At 40.3% G+C, this 21222-nt stretch overlaps 2 protein-coding genes across 2 annotated transcripts in view; one reads left to right on the forward strand and one right to left on the reverse strand.

Annotated features, from left to right (window-relative positions):
• Window positions 1-21222, reverse strand: part of LOC122794677 (disintegrin and metalloproteinase domain-containing protein 33-like) — a 2280125-nt gene that overhangs the window by 1199768 nt on the left and 1059135 nt on the right. The gene's annotated exons all lie outside the window — the stretch shown is intronic.
• LOC122794678 (P2Y purinoceptor 14-like) overlaps window positions 1-21222 on the forward strand; it is a 59551-nt gene that overhangs the window by 17865 nt on the left and 20464 nt on the right. The window contains exon 3 of the mRNA XM_044063307.1: window positions 17737-17814. The gene's annotated coding sequence lies outside the window, so the exon portion shown is untranslated. The remainder of the gene's footprint in view (window positions 1-17736; window positions 17815-21222) is intronic.

Below are 21222 nucleotides of genomic sequence, written 5' to 3' on the forward strand. Positions count from 1 at the left end.
AGGTGTAGAGTGGTGAAAAATCTATGGCTCTCAAATAAGAGAATTTTTGATATCAAAGGATAATGCTGTCAGTGGTTATCCATTCTTAATGCCGCATAAAACTTGATATAACAACATGTAGTGAATTAAACAAGTGCAGTGGAATGTTGAGCTGTGGGTGGATTCCATCCTTTTTACAAACAGTGGAATGATGTTTTTATAACATGCACATTCTCAAACCGACTCAGATGTAAATACCTTCTGAAATTAAAGCAGCTCAAATTTATTGTTTGGTTTACCCTTCTATAGCATGAATTATTTATATCATTGCATAGTAATTGTTTGTGTGTTGTATTTATCTTAATATGTAGTTGAGTGACTGTTCATGTGATTAGATGTTCTGTTACTGTCTGAACTCTGGTTGTCCATTGCCAGGGCCTATCATCAGAAATATACATTATGCAAAAGTAGTAATAAAATAGCATTATGGCTCAGCTTTTCACCACATAAGCAGTCTATTAAAATTATTGTTTATCCTTTAGCTTTAAATTGTTCAGAGATTTCATTTGTGTAATTAATAAAATGATTGATGAATATTAAAGTTAAGTTCTTTCATATAATTGTAATATGGTACAGCTGACCATGTACTTATCATGAATGGAACTTCAGGAAAAATTGAAAATTAAAAAATTCTGACAATGAAGATTTTGATTAATGAGCTAATGTGTTTTAGTTTATCATTTGAATAATTATAATAGAAAATCACAAAACCAAAATATCGCAAAACAGAAATGGATGACCTCTAGCACATATTTACCCACAAATGAGGCATAACAAGTAGAGAATTTTGCCGACATTATACACGTTAAAAAATAAAGAAATAAAAGGCATAAACATGTGGGAGAATATACGGACAATGATGAGTGAGAAATTTTTCTGGTGTCCTGGTTGTCTGACTTAAGAAATCCCACAGTTAAGCATGACAAACTGTTATTGTTCTTCATGTTATCTGTATGGTGCTTTTTCATAACAATCACATTAAAGGCCTGCACTCAGGCTACAGCTTTGCTTACTGCAGTTTGTCACAGGACTGCCATGCACTATCTTAAATAACGCTTCTACAGATATTACTATTTAGTTTGTTGGAACAGTATGTTTTTGAACACACAGGTATGACAAAATATTTGAGTCTAATTCAAAGCCCAGCTAATAATAGCATATGAAGTTGAATCCTGATGCCTTACAGGGGTGTGTTTCATGGGGTCTACTTCATATGTTCGAAATTCCAGAACATCGAACCTCTGTTCCGAAATATTGAAACTTGTGAATGGAGATCACCGTGCAGTGTGGAACGTTAACTTTCCCATTCTCTTCACTGTAGTGTAATCTTGGAGTTGGTATATTTAAGTAGTTGGGGGGTGCAGGGGGGCTTGCCCCCTGCAAAAACATGAAATCAGAAGTTTTCACGTTTAAAATTTTTTTTTGTTGGTTTGATATTTCGGAACTTTGATCCTTTGGTCTTCGATGGTCAGAGGTTCGATGTTTTGGAATTTCAAACATATGAAGCAGACCCATTTCATGACCATTAGGAAATATCTAGATCTGCTGTTGTCAACTTTCATTCATCATCAATGTATGGGACTCGGATCTGACTCAGATGCTATTTCAGCTCATGAAGCCTAAAACTCTCAAGCTTCACCCTACTCATGGATGCTCTGGTCCCCATTCCCCTCAGATCTCAATTGCCACTGTTTGTGTCCAGACATGGTTGTTGACTGCTCTCGAGTTCGTTTTTCAAAGATAAAGTCTTTCCCAGATCTAAAGTCTTCGGATCTGAAGCCTCTTCCTCAGATGGTCTACTCACTGTCATTAGATCCAGCACAATCTAGGATACCCTCTCCCTTTCTGGAGAAGCCACTAGACTATCATCTTCCCACTCTTTCAGAAGTTTGACTGAGGCGGATGTGGCTAGGATGGTGAGGGAACTGGACATAGAACAACTTCAGAGTGGGTACACTTATAGTTCCTACCCCATTGGATCAGGGACTTCTACCCGCATCTACTCCTTCTCTTCTGACTTGATGTATGGGATCAGAGTTATTGGATCCAAGTGCTCCTGGCCCATCTGTGTTGGATCCGAAGAAGCTGGTTTCTTCGGATCTGGCAATGACTCTGAGTTTGTCATCTCTGACTTTTTCAGATCCAGATGGCTGTTGGAAATGAAGCTTTCATATTGGATCTGAGGGGGCTCAGTTGACTCCGAGGTTCTTGGAGCCTTCTGTCCCTCTCGGAGCTTCAGCATTAGATAGTTTGGCTGTGGTTTCCTCCTTGGGCAGACAGACTGCTGGAAGGAGGGTGCTGGCAGACCAGGGACTCCCTCGCTTTACTCCGTTGGTCTCCTCCTTCCCAGGGAGGTTGACCTCTGAAGTAGTGAAGACCGTCTTTTCTGTGCCTTCAGATCAGGTGGGTCCTTCCCCTCGGCTCCACTCTTGACCACCCAGCTGATTTTGTCACGTGATGCTCACCAGTCCACGTCACTGGGACAGACCGTCCAAAGCTTCCAGTCTACCCAGTCTGGGATTCTTAAATCTTCTGATACTTCCCTGGACCATCCCACCAAGGAAGTCCATAAGAAGAGATGGTCTAAGTGGAAACACATGGACTCACCCTAAGTGTGTCTCATGATGGATACTGACCCAAATTACCACCTGATGACATCTCCTTTGGAGACATCCTTGAACTCCTAAAACAGAAGGGTGGCTGGTCTGTCCAAAACCCATCTCCTGAAGAGTCGGTATACTTGGAAGTTTTCAAGACTGGCCCATCTACCTCCTGGGTAGGCCCACCTGGTGACAAGTTGGTAGATCTAATTTGTCGAAAGGCTTTGAAGGAACCTGACTCGAACAAACCCATCTCCAAGAGACCTGATAAAATGATGGCACCTCCAGTAGAAAGGCAGTATTAGAGTAAGGGCATACCGGTTAATGCCATGGTTGTGGCAGCGGCCACCAAAAAGGAATTTGCTGAAGAGAGTCCAGCTGTCCATCCCCTTAATAGGAAGGCTAGGGCCATGGACAGGTTTGGGAAGCAAGTGTATGCTTCAGTGACTTTTGCTGTACGATCACTGAATTATCTAACCCACTTTATGAGATTGCAAAGGGATCTACTCCACGAACTTTGCAACTTCTTAGCAAGGACCACTACTAAAGGGGCCCAAGCATCAGTTGACTACCTTATAATCGATTGTGAACTCCTCCATGAGGCTCATCTCCAGTGCTACAGAAGGCGCCTCATGGGAGGCGGGTTCAGACATATCCATTAGGAGGCATGCCTGGACATGCCTGTATGATTTTGTGGACCCTTTTAAGTCTTCTTTCATCAGTGCTCCATTTGATGGCTCTTTACTTTTCAGACCCACGATGAAGGAAACACTCTCCAGGTGTGAAAAAGATGGAAAGACCTTGTCTGCCATTGGAGTACATTTTTCGACCCCACAATGAACCTTTTCAAGGCATCATTGGGGAGGTCGCAAAATCTGGTTCAGGAAATCTCAAGGTCCATTCCAAGACACACGTTGAACTAATTCTCCCAGAGGCAGAAGGGGAAATGATAATGGTAGAAGATGCCCTCATGGCAGAGGAGGCCCGCAGAATACAGGGTCAAGAGACACCTTCTTTGACAGTTCCTGTCAACACTCCTGAAAGGAGGCCCAATTTTCTTCCTCTGGAGGCAGTCTGGGATTGAATTTCGCTGCACCAAAATGGCCTGGCTAAATATAACAAGTGACAACTGGGTGCAGAGAATTATTACCAGAGGATATACCATACCCTTCTTCTTCCCACCCCCATCAATTACAAAGCTTTCTGATATTCCACCCAGTCAGAGTGAGCCAGCAACTTAACAAATTCAACAGATGCTTGCAAAAAGAGTCATCCAGGGGGTCACACCAGACCAAGTAGGATCCAGAACTTACTCAAGGTTCTTTTTGGTTCCAAAGAAGACAGGGGACTGGAGACCAATTTTGGATCAGTGGTGCAGTGGTCAGCATTGTCGCCATACTGCATCAGGCTCTCCGGTTGATCTTCGGCTGGGGTGTCTTCTGTGCGGAGTCTGCATGTCCTCCCTGTGGTCATGTGGGTTTCCTCCGGGTGCTCCGGTTTCCTCCCACATCCCCAAAGACATGCACGCTAAAATTGGCCCTAGGCATGAGTGCGTGCGTGTGTGTGCCTTCTGTGGAAGGTTTGGCGCCGGGCTGGCAACTTGACACCGTAAAAACTCCACTGCCAATCATGAGCGGACAATGTGATCCGCTGTGGCGACTCCTAACTGGGAAAAGCCAAAAGAGAGAGAGTGAGCTAAACAAGTTGATTACACACACCAAGTTCCAGATGGTCACAGTACAGTCCATTCTACCCTATCTGGAAAGGATGACTGGATGTGCTGTATGGACCTCTAGAATGCATACTATCATAAAAAGATGAACAGACAGTCCAAGAGGTTCTTACACTTCTAAGTGGGAGCCAGTCACTGTCAATTCAGATTACTGCTCTTTGGTCTCACCACAGCCCCTAAGGTGTTTACCAAATGCATGGCACTGGTAGCTGCGCATCTAAGCCTGCAGGGAATCTGGGTGTTTCCATATTTAGGAGATTGGCTTATCATCACCCCAACCAGGCATCAGTTGGCACAAGCAAGAGATCAGGTACTAACAACTTCTTTAAATCTTGTAATCACCATAAATCACAACAAATCAAATTTGCAACTCACCCAGAAAATGGAATTCATAGGCGCAGTCTTCAACACACAATCCATAGTTGTGTCACTTCCACTGTCGCTAATATAGACTATCAGAAACCAAGTCAACAGGATCATCTGCAGTACGAAGACTTCAGCCAGAATAGTTCTACAGGCTCTAGGTTCAATGTCTGCAGCCATAATTCTAGTGCCCCTGGAGAGGTATCACATGAGAATATTACAATGGATGCTCCAAACACAGTGATCCCTTTTCAGTCCGTGAAGATGAGTGGCTCAAATATGCAAAAGTTACCTCTCATGGTGGATACAGTCTTGCCAGCTCCAAGGTCAACCATTCATACTTCCTCAGCCCAAGGCTATAGTGACCACCAATGCTTCCCAAGTTGGGTGGGTGAGGGCATTACCTGGGGAAAACAGTCTAAGTAGCTTGGTCCCCCAAAGAGGCCAATCTGCATATCAGGGTTCTAGAGATGAGAGTGGTGCTTCTGGTGTTGCAAGCATTTCAAGACTCTCTCCGTCTTGGGACAATTACAATTCAAACAGACAATATGTCTTTAGTTTTGTATATCTGCAAACAAGGAGGAACCAGATCTTAATCCCTGTGTCCAGAAGCTCTCAGAGTGTGGCAATGAGCAATAGCTTCCAATCATTTTCTGATGGCAATGCACATTCCGGGAAAGTCAAGTGTGATAGCAGACAAACTCAGCAGGTCCATCCTACTACCTCACTAGTGATCCCTCAGCCACAAGGTGGCAATAATCTTCCATCAGTGGGGTCTGCCTTGCTGTGATCTTTCTGCATCTCCCCTAAACAACAAATGCAGCAGCTTCTTTGCCTTAGTTCCCACAACTGTGGAGTCACCAAGGGATTTTCTTGTCCATGATTGGCCCCCCCTGTTCTGTTATACAGCTACCCCCAACTCCCTTGATTCCCAAGTTTCTACAGCAAGCAGCTAGATTGAAGAGCAGAGTCATCCTCATTGCACCTTACTAGCCGTGACAGGTGTGATTCTTTTTTTGGCCTCATCTTCTGTCCCCACCTTGGATTTTGGATGTGACTCCACATCTTCTGTCCCATCCGACGGGACTGGTTCACTCAGACATTCCAAGCCTCCGACTGACCGCATGATTTCTCCAATTCCATTGATCACCAGGCAACTTATGCTTTCTTCCCCAGTGCATTCCATTTTATTATTGTCCCATAAGCCATCCACCAGAAAATTGTGCAAAAGCAAATGGAAATGTTTCGTCTTTTGTGTAGAGCAAAATCACGTAGATCCCTTCAGCGCTGCTATTCACCAGTCCTTGATTTTCTAGCTCAGTTATTTAATGATGGTGCAAGTTCATCTATGATTAAGGTTCAGCTAGCAGCGATTTCAAATTTCCATGTATGATTCAAGAATTCTACTTTGGCTTCCTCTAAAATTTGCAAAGTATTTTTGATGGGTACTCTGCTGCTCAGACTCCCTTTTAAAGACCCTATTCCCCCAAGGGATTTAAGTCTAGTATTACAAGCCTTGACTCAGTCTCCTTTTGAACCTGCAGCTAAATGCGATTTAAAATTGTTATCTTGGAAGACAGCCTTTCTGGTTGCTATAACTTTGGCCAGAAGAATATCAGAACTTCAAGCTTTATCATTAAAACCTCCTTAATTAGTCTTTTATAAGGATAGAGTTACCTTACGTACCAATGCTTCCTTTCTACTGAAGGTGATGACAGAATCAAATAGTAACCAGACCTTTAATCTCCCCATATTCTTTCCAAATTTCAGTAACAAAGGAGAATACTTGTTACATTTGCTGGACGTACACAGGTGGTTATGGTTTTACTTACATCGTACGAAGGATTTGAGGAAATGAGATCTAATTTTTGTTTCCTTTGCACATCATAGATTGGGGGAAGCTGTCACTAAAGTTTCTATAGCTAGATGGATTACAAAATGTATTTCCTTTGTATACAAAAAGCTGAATATTCCTCTTCAGAGACATGTAGAGGCTCATTCTACTAGATCCATGGCTACTTCTACTGTATTCCTATCTAGAGCTTCCATGGATGATATTTGTGCAGTTACTACTTGGTCAAACCCACATACCTTTATCAATTACTATAAATTGGATCTGGTTTCAAGGGGAAGATTGGCCTTTGGTTCGGCTGTTCTCAGGAGCATCCTTCCTTAGGGCCCACCCAGGGTTCAAGTAGTTTGGGACACTGTCCTATACATTTAGGATGAATGAAAATTGACAACAGCGGATAAAGAAGTTATGTTCTTATCATAACATTCCATCTGTTTTATCTATTTTCATTTATCCTCAACTCCCACCCTCTGAGCCCCCCTCGCCTATAGGAAGAAGCAAGTACACGAGGACACATTAGACACCTTATGTTCCTTAGCTGTTGAAGTCCAGTGATGGGAATTTGTAGGGTTTCCTATTTCTTCTGCTATTTTCTGCATTGAGCCATATGTATTATCTGAGGGGAATGGGGACCAGACCATCATGGGTAGGGAGGACCTTGAGAGTTTGTAGGCTTCCACGAGCTGAAATAGCAGCCGAGTCAGATCAGAGTGTCAGATCCGAGTCACATACACTGATGATGAATGAAAATAGACAACATAAATGGAACATTATGGTAAGAGCATGACTTCCTTTTTTAAGCATTTCATGTACCATGGACTATTACCTGGTAAAGGTACTCTGTGAAATGTATTACGCTGCTAGCTATAATATTTATATCTAGATAAATGCATCATGTCAGAAGTTGATTAAAGGTGCAGAGCTGACCTCATAAACAAGAAAGACATACAAAATATATTGGGAGGTAACGTAAGAGTGATATAGCTATTCTTTGCCTTGTCCGACATAATGGACAGAGGCTTATAAAAGCCATGCCTTCATCTTGACAGGTTCGCACTTCAACAAGTCTTGAAGATTTACCATCATGGTCATATGCGTCTGCGTCAGTGTAATGGATCAAAGCCACACAGGCATCCATACCCAACAGCCATTCCAGTGCCCCATTACCTGTCTCTCTCTCCCCAGTTACCATAAAACACTATTCAAACCTGTCAGTGTGTATACTGTTTTCTTTATTTCTAAATTGATTACAGATATTTGAATTTAATTTTAAACTGTTATTTCAGATTTTATAGCAGAAACACAGATAGCCATTTGCTAAACAAAACAGTCTCATAATGAAAACAGACTTAGCATGAGCAGCAGTAAATGTATGTGCCCTTAAGTCACATTCATAGAAAATGCATCTAGACGGTACTGGATTAAGTTTACTTTTGGGCTGTTTTGAAACCATAGGCCCCCTGCATAGATTTTTAGGATCAATCATAAATGCATGTGTTCTTTGATTCACCTTCCTGATTATATTTAATTATATTCTTTGTTTAATACAGCACCATTTGTTAGAGTACATTTTTTTCCAGCAAGACGTGAAACAAAACAGATGAACCAATAATGACAAGGCTACCCATCCCAGTACATTTTGACTGTAAAAGGCTAATTGAACTGTTGTCATTATAATCCAGCAATAACAGTCAATATGCACAACCTCTGCATAAGGAAAAGATATCTGAATAATTCTACATTAAAGAGATCTGCAAGTAATGAAGAGGTTGCTGCTAGTAAACAACTTTGCATTTCAGTGCTTCATCTACAAATTCAGTACCTGCTGCCTTTGAAGAATAAAATTGCCTATGTTACTTAAACCCTAAAAAACTATCTGCTGGTGATATGCAGTAGGGGATGTCTGGCAAACAGGCAGCAGGTTCATAGTTAGCAACAGACATCTCATACACAGAAGTACACACTCAGGAGTGCAGCAGCCCTAAAGCCCTCCTGTGTTCTTATAGAAAGTCTTCCGTTAGACCCTACAGACCTCCAGTGTTCTTATTCAAAGTCTTCTGTAAGGTCCTAAAACCCTACTATATTTATGGATGCCCTCTGACTTGTTTATTTACATACAATTTTATTTTTTATCTCCCCCCAGCCAACACGGGCCCTAGGCAACTGCCTAGGTCACCTAATGCTGGATCCAGCTCTGACTACACCTAGTACAGTTACTAGTGAATGCAGTAAAAAATGTACATTTTTTTCATCCAGGATCACAGGAAATGCTCAGTGATTAACAATCTAAATGTCCATTCCTTTTCACTTTTCAGAGTGTCATCCGAGATGGTGCAGCGGTAGCGTTGTTGCCTCATAGCAAGAGGTTCTTCCGTTTGATTCTCGGCTGGAGTGTGGGGAGTGCCTTCTGTATGGAGTTTGCATGTCCTCCCCGCGGTTGGGTGGGCATTCGAAAGACATGCGTAAATGGGCGTGCCTTCGTTGAAGGTTGAATGTCGAGCTGGCACCTCGACGTTCGTGAAAAATCTACTGCCAATCATTAGCTGACCGGAGATCCGCTGTGGCGACCCCTAACCGGGAAAAGCCGAAAGACATCATCCTTATGATTTACTACAGTATTATATAAAATGTTTTGTATATTTATGTGTGGTCACTAACTCATCGACACAGCACTATCAAATAGCATAACAGCAACTTTGTAATTGAAGTCTTTTTTCTGTTACTGGGTGCTTTTCTTTTTACATTGTAGCAACAAAAAGCAAAACTTAGGTTCATAGGTAGGTACTAGGCTACCTGCCTGAAGGCATTTATAAGCCTAGCCAAAATGTGTTGGCTTTCGCCGCCCCCTTAGATTAGTTCCCTGTGCCTCTGTCCAGTAGAGCCACTGAAGTGATCCCTGAGGTAAACTTTCTGTTTCCCATCCACTCGTCAAGATTTATTTTGAAGAGTGTTAGCGCGGAGCTCTGCCTAATGTATATTGGGGTCTTGTTCCAAAGCATGGGAAGTCTCTGGGACAGTAATCTATCCCTCCAGCACGCCCTATTTATTGTTGTGGTGAGGTTTAAATCCCTAGAGCATGTGGCTCGCGGGGATAAGGTTTTCTTTAGGTGGAGCATGTCCATCAATTCTGGGTTGGACATGGCCTTGTATGTCAGGCAGAGATCACCTCTGAGTAGGCGGTATGCAGCCGAGTACAGCTGTAATTTCTTCAGTCGAGCTGAATAGGGCATCTGTTTGAGGCCAGTGATCCTCTTGGTGAGGTACTTCTGTGGTCTTTCCAGCTGTTGCAGGTGTCTTGTAAGGTACATCCCAAATGGGGCGTTGTACTCTATGATGGGTCTGATGAGTGATGAGTAGAAGGGCACAGTGACCTCTTTTGATCTGGATGAGAACCCTTTTGTGATTAGGTGGGCCACGTAGAAGGATTTTCTAACCACTTTGGTAATGTGATTATCAAAGGTGAGATTACTATCTACTTGGGTCCCCAGATCCCTTATTACGTCTTCCGTATTTAGGGGACTACCACCTATGTGGTAGTTTGCGGGTACTTTGTTTTTTCCAAAGGGGATGACTATGCACTTTTTTGCATTTAGCTTGAGGCCATGATTTTGACACCAGGTATCTGTCTCAGTGAGACCCTTTTGGAGGATGTCTGTGTCAGCCGGAGAGTCAATTATAGCCCCTAGTTTGCAGTCCTCTGCGAACTTGGTCACCCATAGTCCTCCTATGCTTGCCTGTACCTCTGAGAAGTATATGCCGAACAGGAGGGGTCTTAGGACTGAGCCCTGGGGAACTCCACTTGTAACCGATTTAGAGTCGGACCTAGCTCTTGCAACTCTCACCATGTGGGTTCTGTCCGTGAACCAGTTGGCAATCCATCTTGTGACATAGGGGTTTATGTTCAGGCTGGTGAGCTTGTCTATAATACCAGAATGGGGAATGGTGTCAAAAGCCTTTGGGAGGTCTAGGTAGGCTGTGTGTACCACCTTTCCCTCATCTATAGCCTTGGTAACTGTCTCAAAGAAGTCCACCAGGTTTAGGAGGCATGATCTTCCCTTAACAAAGCCGAACTGGGTAGGGTCCAGTGTTTGGAGGTTCCCAATGTCTCTGCTAATGAGTTCCATGATGATGCGCTCCATAGCCTTGCAGACTAAGCTAGTCAGGCTTATAGAGCGATAGTTCCCGGGGTCTGTTGGGGCTCCACCTTTCTGGAGCAGAATAACCACTGCTGTGCACCACTCTAAGGGTACGTAGCTTGTGGAGAGGCTGAGTTTGAACAGTTTGCTTAGGTGAGGGGTTAGTTCGTCTTTGAGCTCATGTAGGACGCAGCCTGGGAAACCATCCAGTCCCATTGATGCTGTGTTTTTGGCTTTGGAGAGGGCTGTTTTAACCTGAGTATCTGTGATTTCAGGGACTCTGCATTCTTCTGGTATGGTTATGGGCCCTCTTGGGGGTGAGAGGGGGGTGAAGTTTGCACTGAACCTGTCTGCCAGGATGTTGGTGATATCGGTCGGTTCAGTGTATTTTGTGCCATTCTGCACTAACTCAGAGCAGATCTGAGCATTGCCACTTCGATTCTTGACATAGCTAAGGAATGCCTTGTAGTTATCTTTGGAGTTCTTGGCAATTTTTCTTTCAAAGCTCGCCTTGGATGATTTTATGATGGATCGTAGTTTCGTGCTGATACTGATCAGGGATGTCGTCCCTTCTTGGGATTTTACTCTTTTCTGTACTAGTTTCCTCCTTCTATTGTATAGCTTGTTTATGGCAGGAGTCCACCAGACTGTTTTCCTTTTTTTGGAGGAGTGAGTCTTGGTTTTGCTTGGGATGGCATGATCCATGCATTCTTGTAGGTGCCCGTAGAATGCATTAGTAAAGAATTTTGCAGCTTGGACAGCGTTATCCTTCAGCATGGGGGCTTTGAAACTTTCCACCTCGGTCGTAAGTAACGTGAAGTTTACTTTTGAAAAGTTTTTCACGGTGGTTTTCTTGTCCAGGGGTGGTGGTGGAATGTGGATATCCAAAGTGATTTGTTTATGGACAGATCTAACCAGCAAGGGGTTGATATCCGGTGTGGAACACCGGTCGCCCATGTTGGTGATGACCAGGTCCAATATGTTGTCACCTCTGGTGAGAGTGTTAACCAGTTGAACCAGGGCGTTTGAGTTTATAAATTCTAGGAAATGTTTGGCAAGGGAGTTAGTACTTGAGTAGTTCTCCCAGTTAATGTTTGGATAATTGAAATCACCCAATATTAGGGTGTTTGGTAGGACCTTTATGTTTCCCAGTGTTTCCAGGAACGTGGAATGGGGGTCCTGGGACGTGGTGGGTGATCTGTAGTAAGCTACAATTTGAATTGCAGTTTTGCCCATTGTTAGTTGCACGTGGATGATCTCTGAAGCATCGTGCTGTGCCACTAATCTGGAGGTGTGGGTATCCTTGATGAATATGGATACGCCCCTGCCTTTTGTATTTCGGTTTGGGTTCTGTGGCCAAAATGTATGGTATGAGTTATAGCCTGGTAGTGCTGGGGTGCTCTCTGGAGCCTTAAACCAGGTTTCTGTTACTGTACATATATCGATTTTCTCCATACTGAGGAGTGCCTTGAGTGCGTGCATTTTGAGGTTCAGACTTCTGGCATTGAGTAGCACTACTCACAGTTTTTTGTTACTTATGCTATTTACGGCGTTAGGTTTGTCTTTTGAGCCTTGCCTAAAAAGGGAACTATGGGGGTGGCAAAAGCCTTGGCCAGTATTCGAAAGCCTAAGGGTGACAGGTGCAAGCTGTCTCTAGCGAAACAGCATGGCTTGTCGAGCATGTCATCCCAGGCGGACAGACACTGGATCCCCTTTGAATGACACAAGAAACTTAGCCAATTGTTGGAATTGAGAATTTTTTCTTTATACCGTGGTATCATTCTTGGTGAGGGCAGGATGCTACTAAGGGTCAGGGTCATACCAGCCTGGGCTACGTGATCAGAGAGCTCTTCCATGTCTCTTTTCATATAGTCCAGAGAGGTATGGCTCGGGTCATTTACACCATGTTTTCAGGGCTATTACATCAGTTTAGTTTAAATGTTAAGATACATCAGACAGTTGGGACTTGCCTTGTGAATTCCAAATCATATTTTACGTTAACTGCTCCTTAGGTAACATACAGCATTACATGCATTCAGCTAATATTTGCTCTGAAGTGCTACTTCTACTGGGTGAGAGAAAAGCCATCCTTCAACGTCATTTGGCCACTTGTCTACCTCCAGTATGTAGCAGAAAGGCTGTAAAAAGCATTACATTAAAGCATTTGTATATATTACAGTACACTCCTGACAGCTCTTACATAAACGGTACTGTCCACTCAAAGAAAGTACCCCTCAGCTAAAGAAAACGTAAAAAAAAAAAACATGGCTTACAATAGAAAAAATGAGGGGACTGTTACTTTAATGGTGGTCTCAGCTTTCTGAAAATAAATTATTTTGGCCACTAACCTTAATGATTGATTATCATTCTTTATTCCCCGCTGACTCATTTGTACCTTCTTACTGGGAGCAGTGAAGTCCTGGCATATCCCTGTCGACAGGTGGACCCTTTCTCTTCAGGGGGAGACAGAATATGCTAGTGAGGTGTCAGCTCCCCAGACAGATGACAGTTGAAAAAAAAAAACATTGTATGTATGGCTAAGGAGAGGATTCTGTGCAATGTAGAGAAGGGGAAACCTAACTGGGGTGGTGTTTGTAATGATGTCACATGCATCACTTCATGTCATGTCATGTTATCTCTTCTCTCTCATTGCCTAATGTTTGACAATGGTAATTATTTCAGGGCAGATGTTTTACCAGGTAATACAGAATCATTCACAGAATGATAATCCACTTCCTGATTCAGGAGCAGATTTGCCATGTGCGCAAAGTAGTCCGAGGGTAACGGTTGAGGCCGAGATGACGTCAGATGCCAGAAATTAATCTAATCATGCTACGAGGAAAGGAGAGCTGGTCCAGGATAATGTGACAACGAGAGGGAACAGGGCTAGTGGTCGGCAGACCAGGAGAACTGAGGGTGAACAACATGAGGCACATAGGAACAATTACTATGCGAATTTGGATTTCAAATCATGGTTGGACAGTTCGTTTAGTAAAATTGATAAACGAGAAGGGAGAGACCAGCTTGAGAACACGACATATAAGGACAAATGTAAGACATTCAAAACACTTTTGACTAGGTATAAAACCCTAGCAGTTGATAATTGGTATTTTAATAAACGTTTAAATGACTAAATTGTACCTAAGAGACTTAGGATCAACAAGTTCCCAAACAATATTGATGTTGATACGGAATTTTAAAATAATTAGTGATATTTTAAATGAATGTGGACTGGCCATTTTGAAAGCTATGATAAAAATAATGAAAATGTGATGGAACAATGTAAAAATGAGAGAAAGGTTAAATAGAGACATTAATGCTGATTTGCTTTTTACTGTTGCAGAATATAAGAACTTTTATTTTAGAACCTTGCAAGATGTAGATAATATTATTGTTAAAAGTTATAATAGGAAAACCATGAAGTTGGAAAGAGATTTAAATGAATATCGACGGGGAATAGCCTATTACTGTGATAATAGGAATAGGAAAGGGCAATGGAGATCCGGAGAAAGTAATAACAGCAATGAAGCTGGGGAAGATGGTGGATACAGGAAACAAAATGACTATAACCACCTCAAACACAATAAAAATGGGTATAAACAAAATTATGAGGTGGTAGAGGAGAATCAAAATGGGGATAGCCCTTTAGGGGGAGAAGGACCGAGAAGGTCCGAGAGGATCCGGAACCGAGCCCAACAACCATCCTATGCACAAGTGATGGGCAATTACAGCACTTACCAACATGGGAGGAATGGTTACAGATGACAGATATAGGGACAAATTGTGAGAAGATAGTGGATGTTGATTCCAATAAGCATGGTGTCAGTTTAGAAAAGAATAAAGTTATAGTTTATTAATTTAATAATTTTAATATTTTCAATTATACAGATACAAGAGTCAATGAAAATTATTTTAAATTATTTACAAAAGGGTTTACTTTTGTTCCAGTAAGAAAACCAAGTATTGAGAGCATTATACTTGATGTTAAGATTTTTACTAGAAAATGAAACCTGGCACATATATTTAAAGATGAGCCTATGAATAGACGGGGGGATATGTTAAAAAAGAGGAGTACTTAACAACCCTCCCCTACATCAAGATATACAAAATTTTCAAAGTTGTGTTGTTAGCATGCTAAAAAAAGAATACAAAAAAGAAAAGAAATTACAGGCGAATTTGACAATAGAAGAAGGTAAATAACTTAAAGAATTGAGTGAAAATGAAAAAATTTGTGTAATGCAACCAGACAAAGGGGGAGGAGTTGTACTTATGGATCAATGGGACTATACCAAATAGAATGATGGAAATATTATGCAAAGATAATCGTTATGCTTTGGTTTCAAGGAATGAGGTTAATATTTCATATACGAAAATAGATTTTATTTCAGAGGACAACCTATTACAAGGAGTGATAGATGTTAGTTTATATAATTTTTTAAAAGTTTCTAAACCAGTTATACCAGCTATTTTTGGCATTCCCAAGATACATAAAGCACTCGACAACCCACCCATGAGACCTATTGTTTCTTCAAAAGGATCAAAAATGTAACCGCTTGATATATATGTAGATAGAAAATTAAAGAAGTTTCATGTTAATTATCCACACATAATAGTGGATTCTTTGGACTTTTTGAACAAAATTGGAAAGAGCCCATATATAGATAAAATTAGTTTTATTACCATAGATGTTAAGGACTTATTTTCTGTTATACCTCATACTGAAGGGTTACTATGGTTTGAAAAAATGTTAATAGAAATGGGGTTTCTAACAGCTGATGAGTTTAAACTTGTTTTGGAAAGCATGGAATTGGTGTTGAAATACAATTGCATCTTTTTTCAGGGCGACCTATACCACCAAAAGGATGGGGTGGCTATGGGGTCAGCCTGTGCTCCAATTTATGCTAACATTATTATGTTGTATTGGGAACAACAGTATATATTTAAGTCCTTATACTACCAATACATAAAAGGTTATTATCGTTTTTTGGACGACATTTTCATATGTTGGGGTGGTCCAGATGAAATGATTAGTGAATTTATGTATTTCATTAATCACAGTACTAGGTTTTTACAATTTACATATGAGATTGGCAAAGAAGAAACACATTACTTAGATGTTAGATTGCGGAAAGACCATAGTAACAATACTTATAAGTCCAGTATATACAGAAAGGAATGTCATTCAAATTCATACCTCCATCATGAGAATGATCACCCTTATCATTTTAAAATGAACATAGTGAAGGGTCAGATGATAAGAATAGCTAGGATGACATCTGACAGAAAAGAGTTTTTAGAAGAAATAGGAAATGTGCAAAGGATGTTTAAAGAAAGAGGATACCCAGACGAGTTAATAGACCCCATCAAAGAATTTGTTATACAGAGATGGGGAACTGTATATGTACCACTATTAACCAGTAAGGAAACAATAGGGGGGAAAAAAGGAAATGTCAACAATGAAAATAGTATGGTACAGCTACCATACCTAACATTGACTTATTATAATGGAATAGGATGGTTAAAGAAGTGCATAAACTAAATCTGGGGGATGTTTAGCAGGATACCAACAAGAGTGAATGTTTTCCAGAATACTTTGAGATACAGTTTCAGAAGAAATAAAAATTTGAAAAATATTTCAGAGATGAAAAAGAAAATATGTGTAGGTGGAACATGTTTGAAATATGGCACATTCAAGTGTGGGAGATGTACACAATGCCCCTTTATAGCAGAGTTAAAAGAAGTAAGGATCCCAAGTTTGGACATGACTTTAAGAGCAAAAAGATATAGTAGCTGCTACTCTAAGGGTGTTGTTTATTTGGCATATTGTAAAGCCTGCTGGGAGTATTATGTAGGAAAAACTGAACGTCATCTAAGAGTACGAATATATGAGCATTTAAGAGATATAAATAAGAAAAAGGAAAATAATGCTTTATATAGACACACATTGACGTGTAAAGAAGCTGATTTCAAGTTTTGGGTACTTAAAGAGGTTGAATATTTTGAAAGAGGAGGTGACTGGGAAACTAGGTTAGAATTCAGAGAAATGATATGGCAACTCAGGCTGGATGCATGTAGTGGGAAAGGCCTGAATGACCATATTTCTATTACCCAGCCTTGAAACTGCTTTCAGAAGATCCTAAAAGACATAATACAAAAAGCAAATAATATATATTAATACAATAATAAAAGTTTCAGGGCTTTATTAAGAGTATTTGGTCCTACAGGTATTTTTTGATATAGTTCTTTATATAAAAACATATCTCACAAATCCACTTTTACAATGCTCTTTTGATGGAATATAAAATGGTTTTTAAATGTTTTTTATTAATTGTGTAGATCTTGACTAAAACATCTTGTAATGTCTATGTATATTCTTGAAACATATAAATGTATGGAATTTTTTATAACAAAGTAACTAAAAGGTTAGAACGCTTGATGTAAAACATCAAAAGGTTTTTTATAAATTTATAAATTAAATAATTGAAGCATCAAATGGCCAGCCAATCACAGAGAGTATAAAGGTATAAAATGGTTTTAGAACGGTTATTAGATGATTCTGGTGAAGTCTCCATGGAGAGATGAAAGCACTTAATCTGTGCTCAGTTTTATTGTTTTTACTTTAATTAAAGTGTCCATTTACAAATTCTGGATTTATTTTTTGGAATATCAGTTTAACGAACTCAACAGTGCGATATATTTGTGGAAGACAGCCTTTATTGTTCTGGAATTGCGCCCTGTGTATGTCTGGTGGTGAATATGTGTTTTATCATGAATATAATTGTCATTTATTTATGTGAGATTCCATTGGCTAGCTAGTTATTTTAATAGACACTAATTATTTTTAATTGACACTAATTAGAGATCAGTTATTTAAATATTCTTAAGACAGCTGCTATTTTTTAAGCATTGATAAAGAGCTGGTCTTGTAAGATTTGCGTTTGTATTGTTTGCTGTGTTATTTTAATACATTTATTTACATTAGTGACGGTGTGTTCTTGAATTTTTGCTTTTTAGACTCATCTCATCTCATGCAGGAAGAACATTTAAGAACCTGAGTAATACTTCTAAGTGCTTGATGTTTAGGGAAGTCAGGTGGGTAACAGTTAGGATGGATGATGGACCAATGATTTAAATGATAGAAAAATGTATACACCATTAAACAGATGCTTTTTATAGTAAACTAAAAATAAGAAGACAAGAAATGTTAATCAACATGTGCTGACTTATACCCTAAGAGCACAATGCCTTTGCATTGTAATGTAATATGCTACAACAGAAATAATAATATGTATACCACTGTGGGCCACATGCTGTCACATAAGCCAACGCATTTGTACACCACCACCTACCACATGTTGCTATATAAAGTCATGTACATGATTGTATGTCACATGCTGCCTTATAAATCATGAATAGTTATACCACTGCAGGTCACATGCTGCCATGTAAGACATGAACTTATACTCAACTGCATGCTGTATGCTACTATGTAAATCATGCGCATGCACACAACTGCATGCAACCTTGCAAATCATACGAATGTATATCACTGCAGGGCAAATGCTGCAATGGAAATCATGCATGTGTATGCAATTACATGCCCTATGCTGCCTTGTAAATCATGCATCTATGTACTACTGCAGACTACATGCTGCCTTGCAAAATATAATGCATATGTGTAGCACTGCAGCTACATATTATCTTGTAAAGCATGAGTACATGCACCACAACATGCCACATGCAACCATGCACACCATGCACTTGCAGAGCTCTTCAGGTGCAGACCACATGCAACCATGTAAACCATGCACATTGACAGCACTCTATGTACACTCCATATATTGCTATCTGAATCATGCTGATACATGCCACTGCATGTCATATGCATTATAAACTATATACATGTGCACCACTGCATGACACTTGCTACTATACAAGCGACTTGCATGCAGACCACATCAGACCACCACATGCTGCCAGCCACTCTTACCAGGCTAAATGGCTGCCAGTAATACAGCAACTCTGCTAGTTAACTTTTCATATCTAGCCTCCTTTCTTTTCTTTGCTTAAAGTCTTTACACAAAAAACACACACTACAATCTTACATTTCTAATCTCCTCCATCTTCAGCCTTCAAGATTCCTAGAATAAACTCCATTCAGATGAGCACTGATTTTCAGTCCCAGCTCCAAAAACAGTGCACTCCATCCCTGCAACAATAAATCAATTGAATCCTTCAAACCAAACTTTGGTCTAAACTGCAAAAGCACCTATTCAAGCTAGTCCAATGTAAATGCGTCCACAATGGTAGTGCTAAGGTACTGCCAGTTCTAGAAACTTCCAGCTTTATAGATCAGAACTTATCTAGCAATAAAATATTACTTCTCTCATAAGTCAACGCTCCTCAACATCTGTTGCAATTAATAATACACTCACACATCTCCATCACCTAATCCTCACTTCCCAACCCTCCTATTCACACCCCAGCCTCTCCTTCCCTCTCCCTTCACCCTTGTATAAATACATACACTTCAGTTTATGTTGCTTACTCTGTATTTCCTTTTCTGTTATTCAAAATGCATTTAGCTATGCCATTATGATGTAGGTAATACTTGCAAGGGGCTAAAATAGTACCATTTCACTTATCTTTTTACAAATAAATATAAGTGTTTGAAAGGGGTAATTTAGCCTATACTAGTCTATCTACAGTAGTAATCAATCTTTCTAGTTTCTTGGTGCATTTTGGAAGAACTTTGCTGCAGGAATCAGGAGAATTAATAGAAAAAGGTAAAACTCCTACAAATTTTGAGTCGGTAGCTGTCTTTTTAATGGGATGCCTATGGGCTTAAAATCCAAAATGAGATGTTTAGAACTATAATATGTGCTGGAAGGTGGCCTCCCTGAAAAAGAAACACAGTGAACTAAGCAGCCAGTGCACTAAGGAAAAATAAAACATATATAACATGAGCAGAAAACATTATAATATTGTTTGTAGTACAAAAGATGCAGGAAGTATAAAGTAATGATAAAGTCAGGAGTATCTGATACTTGCTGTTACATGAAGTAGGCAGAAAAAAGGGGAAGAAAATACTAGATGAAGGAGGCTGTTAGGTGTTGAAAGGAGTGGACTGGGCTGAGATCAGAAAGGTAGACAGAAGGAGGGGATGGAATGCAGTGAAGAAGGTCTGGGTTACAGAAGAAAGAGAAGGGCTGGGTGTTCTCTGTCTAGTTATACCTTGGCTGTTCAGGTTATTCTGTATTTTCTATAGACAGTTACCGCTGCAGATATGCTTATTTACGTAAAGCCATTCACTCTTGCATATAGCTGCATTAGGATTCCAACTAGTACTGCAGTCAGATCAGTCTGTAATGTAATATTTTTGTTATGTAGCTTGCTGTGTTATATGGAGCAACAACTGCCAATAAATTATATGCATACGCTATCACAGACTGGTTTCATAGACTTCCTTACCAAGATGTATTTATGTTTTTCATGTATTCTGAAAATAGGATCATTCATTACCAAGTGTTCTTTATAAGCTACGATTTTGTATAGCAACTGCCAGTTTCAGAATAAAATAAATTTTCTAACTGCCAAGGTAATAGTATATTACATGAATAAGGTTTCAAAAATATGATAGATATAAAATAATTGCTGCTATGTAAAATGAAATGATGGCATGAAACTCTTTGGGTGCTGCAGTTCCCCTCACATCTCAAAGTAAAGACATGCTGTTAGGTAAACTGCCAGCACTGCCTGTTTACGTCTTTGCCTTCCGTTCACAGAGAACTTGAATGCCAGAAGACATTTGAAATGTGGACCATGAATTGACAGGTCAGTGGTAGATTGTGTCTGTGTGTGTGTGTGTGTGTGTGTGTGTGTGTGTGTGTGTGTGTGTGTGTGTGTGAGTGTGTGTGTGTGTGTGTGTGTGTGTGTGTGTGTGTGTGTGTGTGTGTGTGTGTGTGTGTATGAGATCGCTCTTAACTGTCCAAAATTTTGCCTCATATTTTTGGTCTGTTCCTTATAAACTTTGTGGTTTTCTAGCAAATCACTGAGGGCAGAATTCATTAAATAATGGCGTACATTTGAGTTTAGACTTAATATCCTTAAGAAAATGCACGCTAACACAAATCCTGTTATTCTAGCAACTTTCTAAGTTTATAAGAGCAATATTTAAAATCTGTCTGTATTTTTGGGCTTTTGTCCGACCATTATTTTAAGCTTTGTCCAGATTTCTTGAACTAAGAGGTTGGGAGGTATGGTGTGTGTGTGTGTGTGTGCGTGTGTGCGTGTGTGTGTGTGTGCGCGTGTGTGCGCGTGTGTGTGTGTGTGTGTGTGTGTGTGTGTGTGTGTGTGGTAGTTAGGCAGCATACCTCTCAACTGTCAGAGTTTTGCCCTATATTTGTGGTCTTTTCCTCATAAAAAGGACTGAACTTTCAGACTTCATATCCTGGCAATGACTTTTCAGCATTTCTAACTTAGTATACCCGATTTCTATGG

The sequence above is a fragment of the Protopterus annectens genome, chromosome 2.part1, assembly GCF_019279795.1.
Source record: "Protopterus annectens isolate FY-2018-M chromosome 2.part1, PAN1.0, whole genome shotgun sequence".
In the NCBI taxonomy this organism is placed as follows: domain Eukaryota; kingdom Metazoa; phylum Chordata; order Ceratodontiformes; family Protopteridae; genus Protopterus; species Protopterus annectens.